The sequence below is a fragment of the Hypanus sabinus genome, chromosome 23, assembly GCF_030144855.1.
Source record: "Hypanus sabinus isolate sHypSab1 chromosome 23, sHypSab1.hap1, whole genome shotgun sequence".
NCBI classification, from domain to species: domain Eukaryota; kingdom Metazoa; phylum Chordata; class Chondrichthyes; order Myliobatiformes; family Dasyatidae; genus Hypanus; species Hypanus sabinus.
Genome location: NC_082728.1, coordinates 50,706,790 through 50,718,975, shown reverse-complemented (window position 1 = coordinate 50,718,975; position 12,186 = coordinate 50,706,790). Strand labels below are relative to the sequence as shown.

At 41.0% G+C, this 12,186-nt stretch overlaps 1 protein-coding gene across 2 annotated transcripts in view; it reads left to right on the top strand.

Moving 5' to 3' along the window:
* LOC132380187 (voltage-dependent T-type calcium channel subunit alpha-1G-like) overlaps window positions 1–12,186 on the top strand; it is a 319,151-nt gene that overhangs the window by 92,348 nt on the left and 214,617 nt on the right. The gene's annotated exons all lie outside the window — the stretch shown is intronic.

Sequence of the window (12,186 nt, the reverse complement as noted above, 5' to 3'; positions counted from 1 at the left end):
ACACACTGTCCTGTTTTAAGAAGCAACTTCAAAGCTGCCACTTTGATCGAGCATTTTTTCAGCTGTCTCCATCAGCTTAGTATCAAAATTTTGTTTGTATTTAGACTAGAGGGACAGTGGATTCTGGTTAACGAGTCATTGGTTAATCAGGGCAGCTGGTAATAGCGGGACAATTACCCAAATTGCCCCAAATTGGGACAATTGAGAGGTGACTTGATAGAGGTGTACAAGATAATGATAGGCATTGATAATGTGGATAGTCAGAGGCTTTTCCCCAGGGCTAAATGACTAGCACGAGAGGGCATAGCTTTAAGGTGCTTGGAAGTAGGTACAAAGGAGGTACAAAGTAGGTACAAAGGGGTGAGTTTTTTTTTTACACAGAGAGTGGTGAGTACGTGGAATGGGCTGCCGGCGGCAGTGGTGGAGGCAGAAATGATGGGGCCTTTTAAGAGATTCCTGGATGGCTACATGGAACTTAGAAAAATAGAGGGCTATGGGTAAAGCCTCGGTAGTTCTAAGGTAGGGATCAGCACAGCTTTGTGGGCCGAAGGGCCTGTATTGTGCTGTATATTTTCTATGTTTCTATGTTTCTACAATTCTTAACAAAAACTAATCGAGAAAATAGCCAGGATTCCCTTTGTTTATTTGGGACACTATGCCACTTGATTGGGACAGGAGACTGTTGCTGAGCAGTTTCTAACTAGAGACAGATGCGTGCACTTGTGTGGCTGTTTGATACTGTGCTTGGAGCGAACAATCTTTAAATAGTATTTGTTGCATGCACTTGTGTTCAAAAAGCAGCGATTCGTGTCACTGATAGTTGGCAAGAAATAAGCAGCAAGACATTTCCAAACTATTTTGCTCACCGCAGTTTGAAGCATTCAAGCTTGGAGATGCCAGAAACAGCTGGGAGTGAAAATGAAACAATTTCATTACTTTAAAAAGTTAGGAACTATGAAGAACATAAAGTTATTGACAATCATCTTCAATATTACAAAAAATGAAGATCTGAAGGATGCAATTGTCAATAGCATTGTATAACTTGTACCATGGAGACCATTCTGACAGGCTGCATCACTGTCTGGCATGGAGGGGCTACTGCACAGGACGGAAAGAAGCTGCAGAAGGTTGTAAATCTAGTCAGCTCTATTTGGGCACTAGCCTACAAAGTACCCAAGACATTTCTGGGGAGTGGTGTATCAGAAAGGCAGCGTCCATTATTAAGGACCTCCAGCACCCAGGGCATGCCCTTTTCTCACATTAGGTAGGAGATACAGAAGCCTGAAGGGCACACACTCACTGATTCAAGAACGGCTTCTTCCCCTCTGCCATCTGATTCCTAAATGGACATTGAAGCTTTGGACACTACCTCACTTTTTTTTAATACAATATTTCTGTTTTTGCACTTTTTAAAATCCATTCATGTAATTGATTTACTTGTTTATTATTATGTATTATTTTATTTATTATTATTTTTGTTTCTCTCTGCTAGACTATGTATTGTATTGAACTGCTGCTGCTAAGTTAACAAATTTCACGTCACATGCCGGTGATAATAAACCTGATTCTGATTCTGATGAAGGCAGTCCATTACCTATACTAGATGTCTAAGCTGATTTTGTTCATTTAGAATCAAAAGGCTGTGGCAGCATACAGGTACACAGGATGAATTCCTCCATCACTAACAATTAGGAGTTTTATAGTACTTTAGTAGTATTGATAGTATTCTAATTTGTTTTGTATTTCATTTAAATACATGTTACTCAGTTAAATGGCAATTTGTCTTTCTTTAATACTTTTTAACTACTTCCATGAAACTTTGACTAATTGGGGCAACCGCTTAATTGGGCCAAAATGTACTGGTCCCAATGTGTCCCAATTGACCAGAATCCATTGTATTTCACTACAATAAATGGACTTCATATCAAATTATAATGACATGAATAATCAGTAGTTTTGCTTTACTTATTGCTTGTGAACCAAGGGAATGCAAGGATCTAGAATACATAGAAGTAGGGATGATGAATTTAAAAACTTATTACAGGGACCTCAACCCAGGAGATTCATAGTCTGCTGAGAGCTAGATCGATGATATTCAAGACTGGTGATCCAGAACGATCCAAAAAATCCAGGTACGAACTACTGACGGCTATCTTAAGAGCAAAAAAACAATTCAGATAGAGACTAAATTGCAACCATCAGCAGAACTTTCACACCATTACTTCCTAAAAAGCTAAACTTAATATCATGAATAGCAGTGATGCTTCACGCCCAGATAATCTCAATGCCTTTTATGTACGCTTTGAAAGGGTGAATAAAGCTGTATCAATGCAAATCCCTGTAGCATCTGGTGACCCTGTGATCTCTGCCTCAGAGGCTGACGTCAGAACATCATTCAAGAGGGTGAACCCTTCCTTGCAAGGTGTTAGCCCCTGATGGTGTACCTGGTTGGTCTCTGAAAGCCTGTGCCAACTAACTTGTGGAAATATTCAAGGACATCTTCAGTCACACACCACCACCATTGGAGGCTCCCATCTGCTTCAAAAGGGCAACAATCATGCTTGCGTCCAAGAAGAGCAGCGAAAGCTTCCTCAATGACCAGTGCCCAGTGGCACTCACATGTGATGAGGTTGACAGACTGGTCATGGCTAGAATCAACTCCTGCCTAAGCAAGGACCCAGACTCGTTGCAGTTTGCCCATCAGCACAATATGTCTACAGCAAATGCAAATTCACTGGCTCTCCACTTGTCTTTGGATCACCTGGACAATCAGTATTCAACACTATTATACCCTTGGTTCTAATCAAAAAGCTTGAAAACTTTGCCTTTGTGCCTCCCTCTGCAACTGAATCCTTGACTTCCAAACCTGAGGCCACAGTCTGTGTAGATTGGAAATAACATCTCATCACTGACAATCAACACAAGTGCACCTCAAGTATGCCAATTGCTCTACTCTCCCTAAACCCATGACTGTGTTGCTAGGCACAGCTCAAACACCATCTATAAATTTGCCAATGACAGAACTACTTTTGTCAGAACTTCAGGTGGTGACACAGAGGTGTACAGGAATGAGATAGATCAGCTGGTTAAGAGTTGTCTCAGTAACAACCTTGCATTCACTGTCAGTAAGACCAAGGAATTGATTGTGAACTTTAGGAAAGGGAAGTCGAGGGAACACATACCAGTCCTCATGGAGGGATAAGAAGTGGAAAGGATGAGCAGTTTCAAGTTCTTGGATGATAATCTCTCTGAAGATCTATCACTGGCATACATAATGAAATTTCTTATTATGAGATAGTAGTACATTGCAATACATCATAAAAAGAAAATTATAGTAAGAAATTTGTATATATATATCTATTCATTTTTAAAAAGTTAAATTAAATAAGTAGAGCAAAAAGCAGAAAAAATTAGTTGAGGTAATATTCATGAGTTCAACTTCTATTCAGACATCTGATTGCCAGAAGGGAAGGAGCTGTTCCTAAATTGTTGAGTGTGTGTCTTCAGACTCATGTACCTCCTTCCTGATGGTAGCAATGAGAAGAAGGCATGTCCTGGATGGTGAGGATCCTTCATGATGGTGCTGCCTTTTTCAGGCATCGCTCTTGAAGATGTCCTGGATGTTGGCGAGGCTTGTGCCCAAGCAAGTCTTCATGTTTTTTTCCTACTTTTGTCCTGTTTTTTGCATCAGTACCATGTGAACCATAGGGCTTATTAGAACATGGTTTTTATTTTCAAGTAATTGCCAAGTTGCTGTTCTTTGTGGGGAGTTGGCGAGCTCGATTCCTGCATTGATGTTGGCGAGGTGGAGATAATGGACACCTTGTCATTGATAACCCGAGTCAAGCAGAGAGGCTCAGGGCAGTTGTCAGAGCTTTCTCCACAGTCGGACTCATTCCTCACTTAAAGGATTCCTCCCCGCAGTTCTCCAATGAGAAACAGGTTTTCAATTTACCGCACTGATCAACAACCAGCCAGTCACACAAACTCTTAACTATAAATCGATGGTCTTGCAGGAAACTTCAAAACAAATATGGTCCCAGAGACGTTCAGCTCAGAACCAGCAGATGAGGAGAATACCATACTGATTGATATTAAGTACAAGATATCCCATACGATTCGGCTGTGTTGGGATCTCCACAGTGAACATTGCAACCATCAAATATAACAAAAAATTACAGAAGCACTTTAAAATTGGATTGTACTTCTCAGCAGCAGAATGTTAAATGCAGCATATAAATGCTTCCAAAGCACTCCATAGATTTGATGCAATCCCACCAGGGAATCCCCCCCCCCCCATCTTTTTTGCTTACTGCCTATTATGCTGCTGGCATTTAGGGTAGCAATTAACGTTCTCCATCTCTGGTGATGTTCAGGGCTTCCTTCATCGTATCAATAGCTTTGCCTCGGTTTTCACTACCGTCAGTCAAGCAAGTCCTGGGTGGAGACTCAGGAATACCAATCAGGGATGTTAGCCTTGAGCTGAAACCCCAAACCTGGAGGACCAGTGAAACAATCTTATTCTTGCCTCTAACTTTAACTTGTATGGAATGAGTGACCCTACCGAGAGTCAAAGCATAAAGCCCTGACTCCAGCTAACATAGCTCTCTGGGTCTTTGAGGCACTCAAGCCTCCAAACCACAACTGGATTGTGGTCCTCTTGAAGGTTTATATTTTCTCTCTTTGGGGGAGAGAAAGTTAGCCTTGATGAATGCCAGATCACAGCAAGACCCCACTTCTAATGAGGATGTCCTGGAACTCTGTTTGACACGTCATTTGTGTTATTAGTCCTTGAGAAAGAGACCAACAAGTAATTCTTAGTTATGTATAAATAATTATGTGAATTTAATACTTTGCCAAGGTGCAGTGAGGGTTTCATTCCATGACAGTAGGAGTAAAAAGAGTTAAATCAGGAAAAAGAATAAAATGATTTAACAGAATACCAGCTGGCTCCTTAACAATACAAGAGAAGAATATTCTGCCAAGTTGTCTCACAAACTTCAATGTAATTGAACATTTTTGTGTCCTTTAATTTTCTTTTCCCCCAGCATCTGAATTTTAGACATTTTAAGCCTTAGCTTCATTAGACTGTTATTCTGGATAATTTTTAACAAAGCTCTCTTCCGAACCTTGCAAACTGGCTGCCGGCTTTCCTACTTTACAAGAATTGTCCTGACACTGTGGTACACAGCTTCCCGGCAGAAATGGCCTGGTTTACAATCCAAGCCATTCATTGGAAAAAAAACAGGCTGTGCTTTACCCACACATAACCAGATGTTGATATTTAGTCATGTTTAAAGGCACAAATGTCACTGTTCTCACCCGCATCTTCTTTGCTGATCCCTTTACATCTTCATTTGGTGCCCACTGTTTGCAGACTCACTGCCCCATGCACTGCTACCTGCATACAGTAGTCCTTGTCCTGCACTGCACTCTATCCTCTCATCCCTCCTATAACTGCCCCCTCACTGCTGATCTCAATACCTCCTCACTCCTGCAATCCCTCTCCCCACACTTTGTTCACTGTTCCATCACTGCACTTCTGACCCAAAATGTTCCTTGACTGCTCCCTCGGTGGTCTTGTCATTGGCATGCTGCTTCGCTCATTAGCCCTCCACAACTGCATTCATTGCAACAGCAGTGTGACTTTTCATTTGTCAGACCTTTCTACCCTTCAATGTTTGCCTGTCCTCTACTTACCTGCACTCCATTATTAAACATCGATGGATCTCTACCACACCGTACTTCAGTTTTATATAATGAGAGACACCCTACCAACCTATACAGTATCAGACACCTACCCCACCATGGACAAACCTCTACCTACCTGTATTCCAATGTTATACAGTAACAAACCTTTACTACAAGTAGCATACCCCAGTCTCACAGAGGGGGAGACAATTATACACTACTATGGTATTCCTCAGTATACTATCCCAGTGTTAAACAATGACAGATCCATGTCCACAAGTGTATGCTCAGGCGAGGGACAACGGATCTGCAGCTGGTTTCTGGGCCCACCTATTTGATGAGGCTTGACAAAGCTTTGGGAATTTTGTTTTTGGAATCCTAGTCCTGGCCAAGTCGGTTCCCTGGATCTTGTTGGGAAAGGTAGATTTTTTGAATATGGATGTATTAAAGGTTACAGAAGCAAAGGAAAGAGAAGTTGAGGCCACGTGAGGATTAGGTTTGAGGGTCTGTGTAGCCTATTCCTACTCTTGCATTTTTATGTTCTTGCAACACCTACAGTTGGACAGCTGTACAAATCTGACTTTGCTGCTGCTGTATTGGAGGAATGGGGGAAGGGGGAAAAGAGCCTGGAGAAGGAGGGAGAGCAGAGGTGAAAGAGAGAAGAGCTGCTAACAGTCCCCTATCCATCTTTGAAAAGGAAGTAAGCTTTCATGTGCACATCCTTACTGGATATTCCATTTCCTGTGTAATATTCCTAATACAGGAAGCCAAACAAAAAGAAACATCATCTCCAAGACAGGCCCCAAGCTGAACGACTCCAGCAGGGGATTTGATCCAGTCACCCAACTGAGCTGTTGGCCAACATACTGCTCTCTGTGGTGAGCATTGCTGACTCACCACTCATCTCAGAAATAACCTGGTATTGAACTCCAAGAAAGGGAAAGTAAGCCTCACTTCCATCTAGTTTGATCATGGGATCGCTGAGTCATCCATCTCTGTAAATGCACTTCCTACTGAAAGTGAGGGACTATGAAATTGCTCTGAAAATTGATTTGAAAGTAAATGCTTGAAGTGCACTTCCTACTTACTTCATGTCAAATCACACCCATAGAAACAAAATCTTGAGTGAAAAGTAGATTGAAAGGGACCCACAGATGAACTGGCAGCAGAACATGTGACTTCAAAGGGAATTGGGTTTCCATGAAATATGAGTGGTAAAGAAGCATTTATAACCCTTTGTTCAAGTTTGAGAATGTGTACACAGATAGTGCAGTACAAATGTATTTTATCATAGCTAATTGAAGCTGCAGCCAGGAAACCCGAACAAAAGAGGTAGTAATTAGGTGCATTATGAGTCACAGAACAGGAGATCCAAGATATTTGTGGCCAAAGGTCTTGGCTAGAGCTGAAAATCTGTACTGTACTAGATAAGGATGTGCTTAAAACCTGGGTATGCAAGCACCAGGTGTCACTACATAGTAAGGTGTTCCAAAAGAGGGCCTTGCCAAATTACCAAGGAACATTCCTTTCAACCGGCTCACGTCATGTAACCTCTCCCTTATAGAAAGTTTTTTTTGTGTGGAAGAACACCTTTGACCATGAGTTAATCTGGAAATAGTTGACACTGAATGTTCCTGACATCCTGCAGTATATGGATTCTGTCAGATGGCTTTTGAAAAAGTTTGTCAAAGTCATTTGGCAGAATGCTTCATTAACAGAGGTCTTAAAAAAGCACTCGAGTGTTGGAAATAACTCGGAAAATGTGTAGCTCGGGTGTTTGATGGTTGGGTTGAGTTGCTCTCCGATCTTGGCAATCCATTTGCAAACGTTTCGTCACCATACGAGGAGACATCATCAGTACACAGATTTTCTCTGCTTTGATGTGGGATCCTATCCACCCACTGGGTTGCCTTTTCCAACATAATTGTATGCTTGAAATCAATTGTTTTTGAGTTGTGTCCATCATTCCTACTTGTAGCAGTGAAACACGACCTTGCATCAATTCCAGAAGTTAATTAAATTGTTAGCTTGGAGAATAGAACAGCATCTGGAAATCTCTGAAATAAGTCTCTAGTTTCAAACCACTAACCTAGAAAAAGAGGCTTCCACAAGAATCTACTTTATACACAAGTTTTGACCACTTTTTTTAAAATTGAGAAAACTGTCCTGCAGCTTCCAGTAAAGAATATGATCTGAGCCATTAGCTTGTTTCCTAGAATCAGTTTCCAAAGAAAAACTCAACTGGCAGTTAACTATCTGAATATCTGAAATACATCTTGTCTTTGAGAAGACAAGAACCTTCAGAAAATAATTGTACACTAATTTACCTGAAAAGGGTATGTTATTATGGATTTAAAATACTAAAAAATAAGATTTTAGCTAATTGATTCCTACAATTGGAAATGGAATAAGGACGTGGGTCAGAAGGAATGAGGATGTAGTACCTCTCCAGAGGAATGAACTCTAACTAAATAACCTTGTATGTTAAACCACAATAATTTGAGATTTGAGCAAAACAGTAATTTCTTTATTGCTAAGACCCAGTAACTACTATATGTACATACATGTAGATTTACAATGGTGGCATAATGCCTTTCAGGTATTGACTGACTGTCCAGAGTCATAGGTTCAGACATGGATCACAAACTTGGAACAAACACAAGTCATCATCCTGCCTAAGAAAAGGCAGAACATTTGAAAGCACCTTTGAAAATAGCAAGAACATAAAATATACTCTGTGTAGGAGAAATCAGTGTCTATCACCAAGATGACTAGAACAGAGTGTAGAACAGAGTGATCTAGGAATAATGGTGCATAGTTCCCTGAAGGTGGAATCTCATGTGGATAGGATGGTGAAGAAAGCTTTCGGTATGCTGGCCTTTATAAATCAGAGTGCTGAGTGTAGGAGTTGAGGTGTAATATTAAAATTGTACAAGGCATTAGTAAGGCCAAATTTGGAGTATTGTGTACAGTTCTGGTCACCGAATTATAGGAAAGTTGTCAACAAAATAGAGAGAGTACAGAGAAGATTTACTAGAATGTTACCTGGGTTTCAGCACCTAAGTTACAGGGAAAGATTGAACAAGTTAGGTCTTTATTCTTTGGTGTGTAGAAGGTTGAGGGGGGACTTGATAGAGGTATTTAAAATTATGAGGGGGATAGATAGAGTTGACGTGGATAGGCTTTTTCCATTGAGAGTAGGGGAGATTCAAACAAGAGGACATGAGTTGAGAGTTAGGCGGTAAAAGTTTAAGGGCAACACGAGGGGGAATTTCTTCACTCAGAGAGTGGTAGCTGTGCGGAATGAGCTTCCAGTAGAAGTGGCAAAGGCAGGTTTGATTTTGTCATTTAAAGTAAAATTGGATAGGTATATGGACAGGAAAGGAATGGAGGGTTATGGGCTGAGTGCGGGTCAGTGGGACTAGGTGAGAGTAAGCGTTCGGCATGGACTAGAAGGGCCGAGATGGCCTGTTTCCGTGCTGTAATTGTTATATGGTTATATATGACTCAAAAGCACCAGCAAAGACCAAACTGGATTACTCCTCAAGGGCATATTCGCCACACTGGGTCTGTAGCAGGTGATGAGTAAACCTACTTCCAGGCTGTATTGCAATGAATTCTAATCACCTCATGTTAGGAGGATGTGAAGGTTTTGGAGGGAGCACAAAGAGGTTTACCAGGATGTTCCCTTGATTAGAGGGCATGTCCTATAAGAGGAGGTTGAACAAGCTGGGTTGTTTTCTCTGGAGTGGTGAAGGCTGAAGGGAGTCTTGATAGAACTTTATGCAATCGCAAGAGGTATTGATTACCAGCTTGCATCTTTCCCCGGGGTTGAAATGTTTAATACTAGAAGATACACCTTTAAAGTGATGGGGCAAGTTTACTCTATAAAAGAATAAAAAGGAAATGTGGGGAGTAAGTACATTGTAGGCCCCTGGAATGATGGTGAAGAGTGGTGGCAGAGGTAAATACAACAGAGACATTAAAAAGTCTTTTAAATAGGTATATGAATGTGCAAAGAATGGAAGGTTGTGGGCATTGTTTATGCAGAAGGAATTAGTTTAGTAAGGTGCGTATTAACTAGTTTAATTACTTCTAGAACATACAACTTTACAGCGCAGAACATGCCCTTCGGCCATTGATACTGTGCCAACCTTTTAACTTGCTCTAAGACCAACCTAACCATTCCCTCCTACATTTTCCTCCATTTATCTATCATCCATGTGTCTATCTAAGAGCTTCTTAAATGTCTCTAATGTATCTGCCTCTACCACCACTCGTGGCAGGGCTGACTACACACTTACCACTCTGTGTAAAGAACATACATCTCCCCTTCTACTGACCATAACATTATGCCACCTTCTATTAGTCATTTCCACCCTGGGGAAACTCTACTGACTGTCCATTCTATCAAGTCACCTCTCATCTTCCTTTGCTCCAAGAGAAAAGCCCAAACTCGCTCATCTTATCTTCACAAGACATACTCTCTAGTCCAGGCAGCACCCTGGTAAACCTCCTCTGCACGCTCTCTAAATTTCCACACACTCCAGAACAGAACACAACATTCCATAAGACAATAAGATAAAATATGGTGACAGAATTAGAACATTCTGCCCATCAAGTCTGCTCCACTATTCCATTATCCCTTTCACATTCTCCTGCCTTCTCCCTGTAAGCTTCGACACCCTAACTAATTAAGAACCTATCAAGCTCTGTTTTAAACATATCCAATGACTTGGCCTCCACAGCCGACTGTGGCAATGGATTTCATAAATTCACTATCCTCTGGCTAAAGAAATTCCTACTCATCTCTGTTTTAAATGGGAATCCTTCTATTGTGAGGCTGTGCTCTTTGTTCCTAGACTCATCCACTGTAGGAAACGTCCTCTCCACATCCACTCTGTCCACATATGTGAATATGTGGACAGAATAAAATCCCCCCTCACTCCACTAAAAGCCTGCCAGTATAAGCCTAGAGCTATCAACTAAAAACTCCTCATATGTTAACCCTTTCATTACTGCATTCACATGAACCTCCTCTGGACCCCCTCCAATGCCTGCACATCCTTAAGGGGCCCAGAACTGCTCATAACACCCCATATGGTTTGACCAATGCCTTATCAATCCTCAGCATTACATCCTTGTTTTTGTATTCTAGTCATCTCAAAATGAATGGTAACATTGCATTTGTCTTCCTTACCACTGACTAAACTTATAAGTTAAACTTTAGGAAATTCTGCACTAGGACTCCCAAGTTCCTTTGCACTTCAGATTTTTGAATTTTTTTGCTCATTTAGAAAATAGTTTATACTTTTGTTCCTTCTACCAAAGTACATGACCATATACATCCCAACACTGTATTCCATATGCCACTCGTTTGCCCATTCTCCTAATCTGTCTAAATTCTTCTGCAGACTTCTTACTTCCTCAACACTACCTGCCCCTCCACTTAACTTTCTTATCTTTCATTAATTTGGCCACAAAACCAACAATTCCATAATCCAAACCCCATTGACATATAACACGAAATGGAGCAATCCCAACACCAAATCCTGAGAACACCACTAGTCAATGCAGCCAACCAAAAAAGGCCCCATTAATTCCTACTCTTTACCTCATGTCAGTCAGACAATCTCCTATCCATGCTACTATTTTGCCAGTAATACCATGGACTCTTAACTTGTTTAGCAGCCTCATGTGTGGCACCTTGTCAAAGGCCTTCTGAAAATCTAAGTAAACAATGCCCACTGACTATCCTTGTCTATCCTCTCTGTTATTTCCTCAGAATTCCAGCAAATTTGTCAGGCAAGGTTTCCCCTTAAAGAAATGAACTCCAATATCTTCCCAGTCTCTGAAGTCAGACCAACTGGCTATAATTTCCTTTCATCTGCCTCCCTATCTTCTGAAAGAGTGGGAGTGACATATGCAGAACCACTCCAGAATCTTTTGATTCTTGAAAGATCACTACTAATACCTCCATAATCTCTTCAGCTACCTCTTTCGGAACCCTGGCATGTAGTCCATCTGTACCAGGCAACTTGTCACCTTCAGACCTGTCAGCTTCCCAAACACTTTCTCCTTAGTAATAGCAACAACATTCACTTCTGCCCACTGACATTCTCGAATTGCTGGCATGATGTTAGTGTCTTTCACAGTGAAGACTAATGCAAAATACTTAAGTTTTTCTGCCATTTCTTTGTCGCCCATTACTACCTTTCCAGCATAATTTCCAGTGGTCCAATATCCATTCTTGCCTCTTTTACTCTTTATATATCTGGAAAAAAACATTGGTAACCTCTTTGATATTATTGGATAGCTTACCTTCATATTTCATCTTTTCTCTCCTTATGGCTTTTTAGTTGTCTTCTGTTGATTTTTAAAAGCTTCCCAATCCTCTAAATCCCACAAATTTTTTCTCTATTATACACCTTTTGCTTTTATGTTGGCTTTGACTTCCTTTATCAGCCACGGTTGTGTCATTCTCCCTACTTTGGG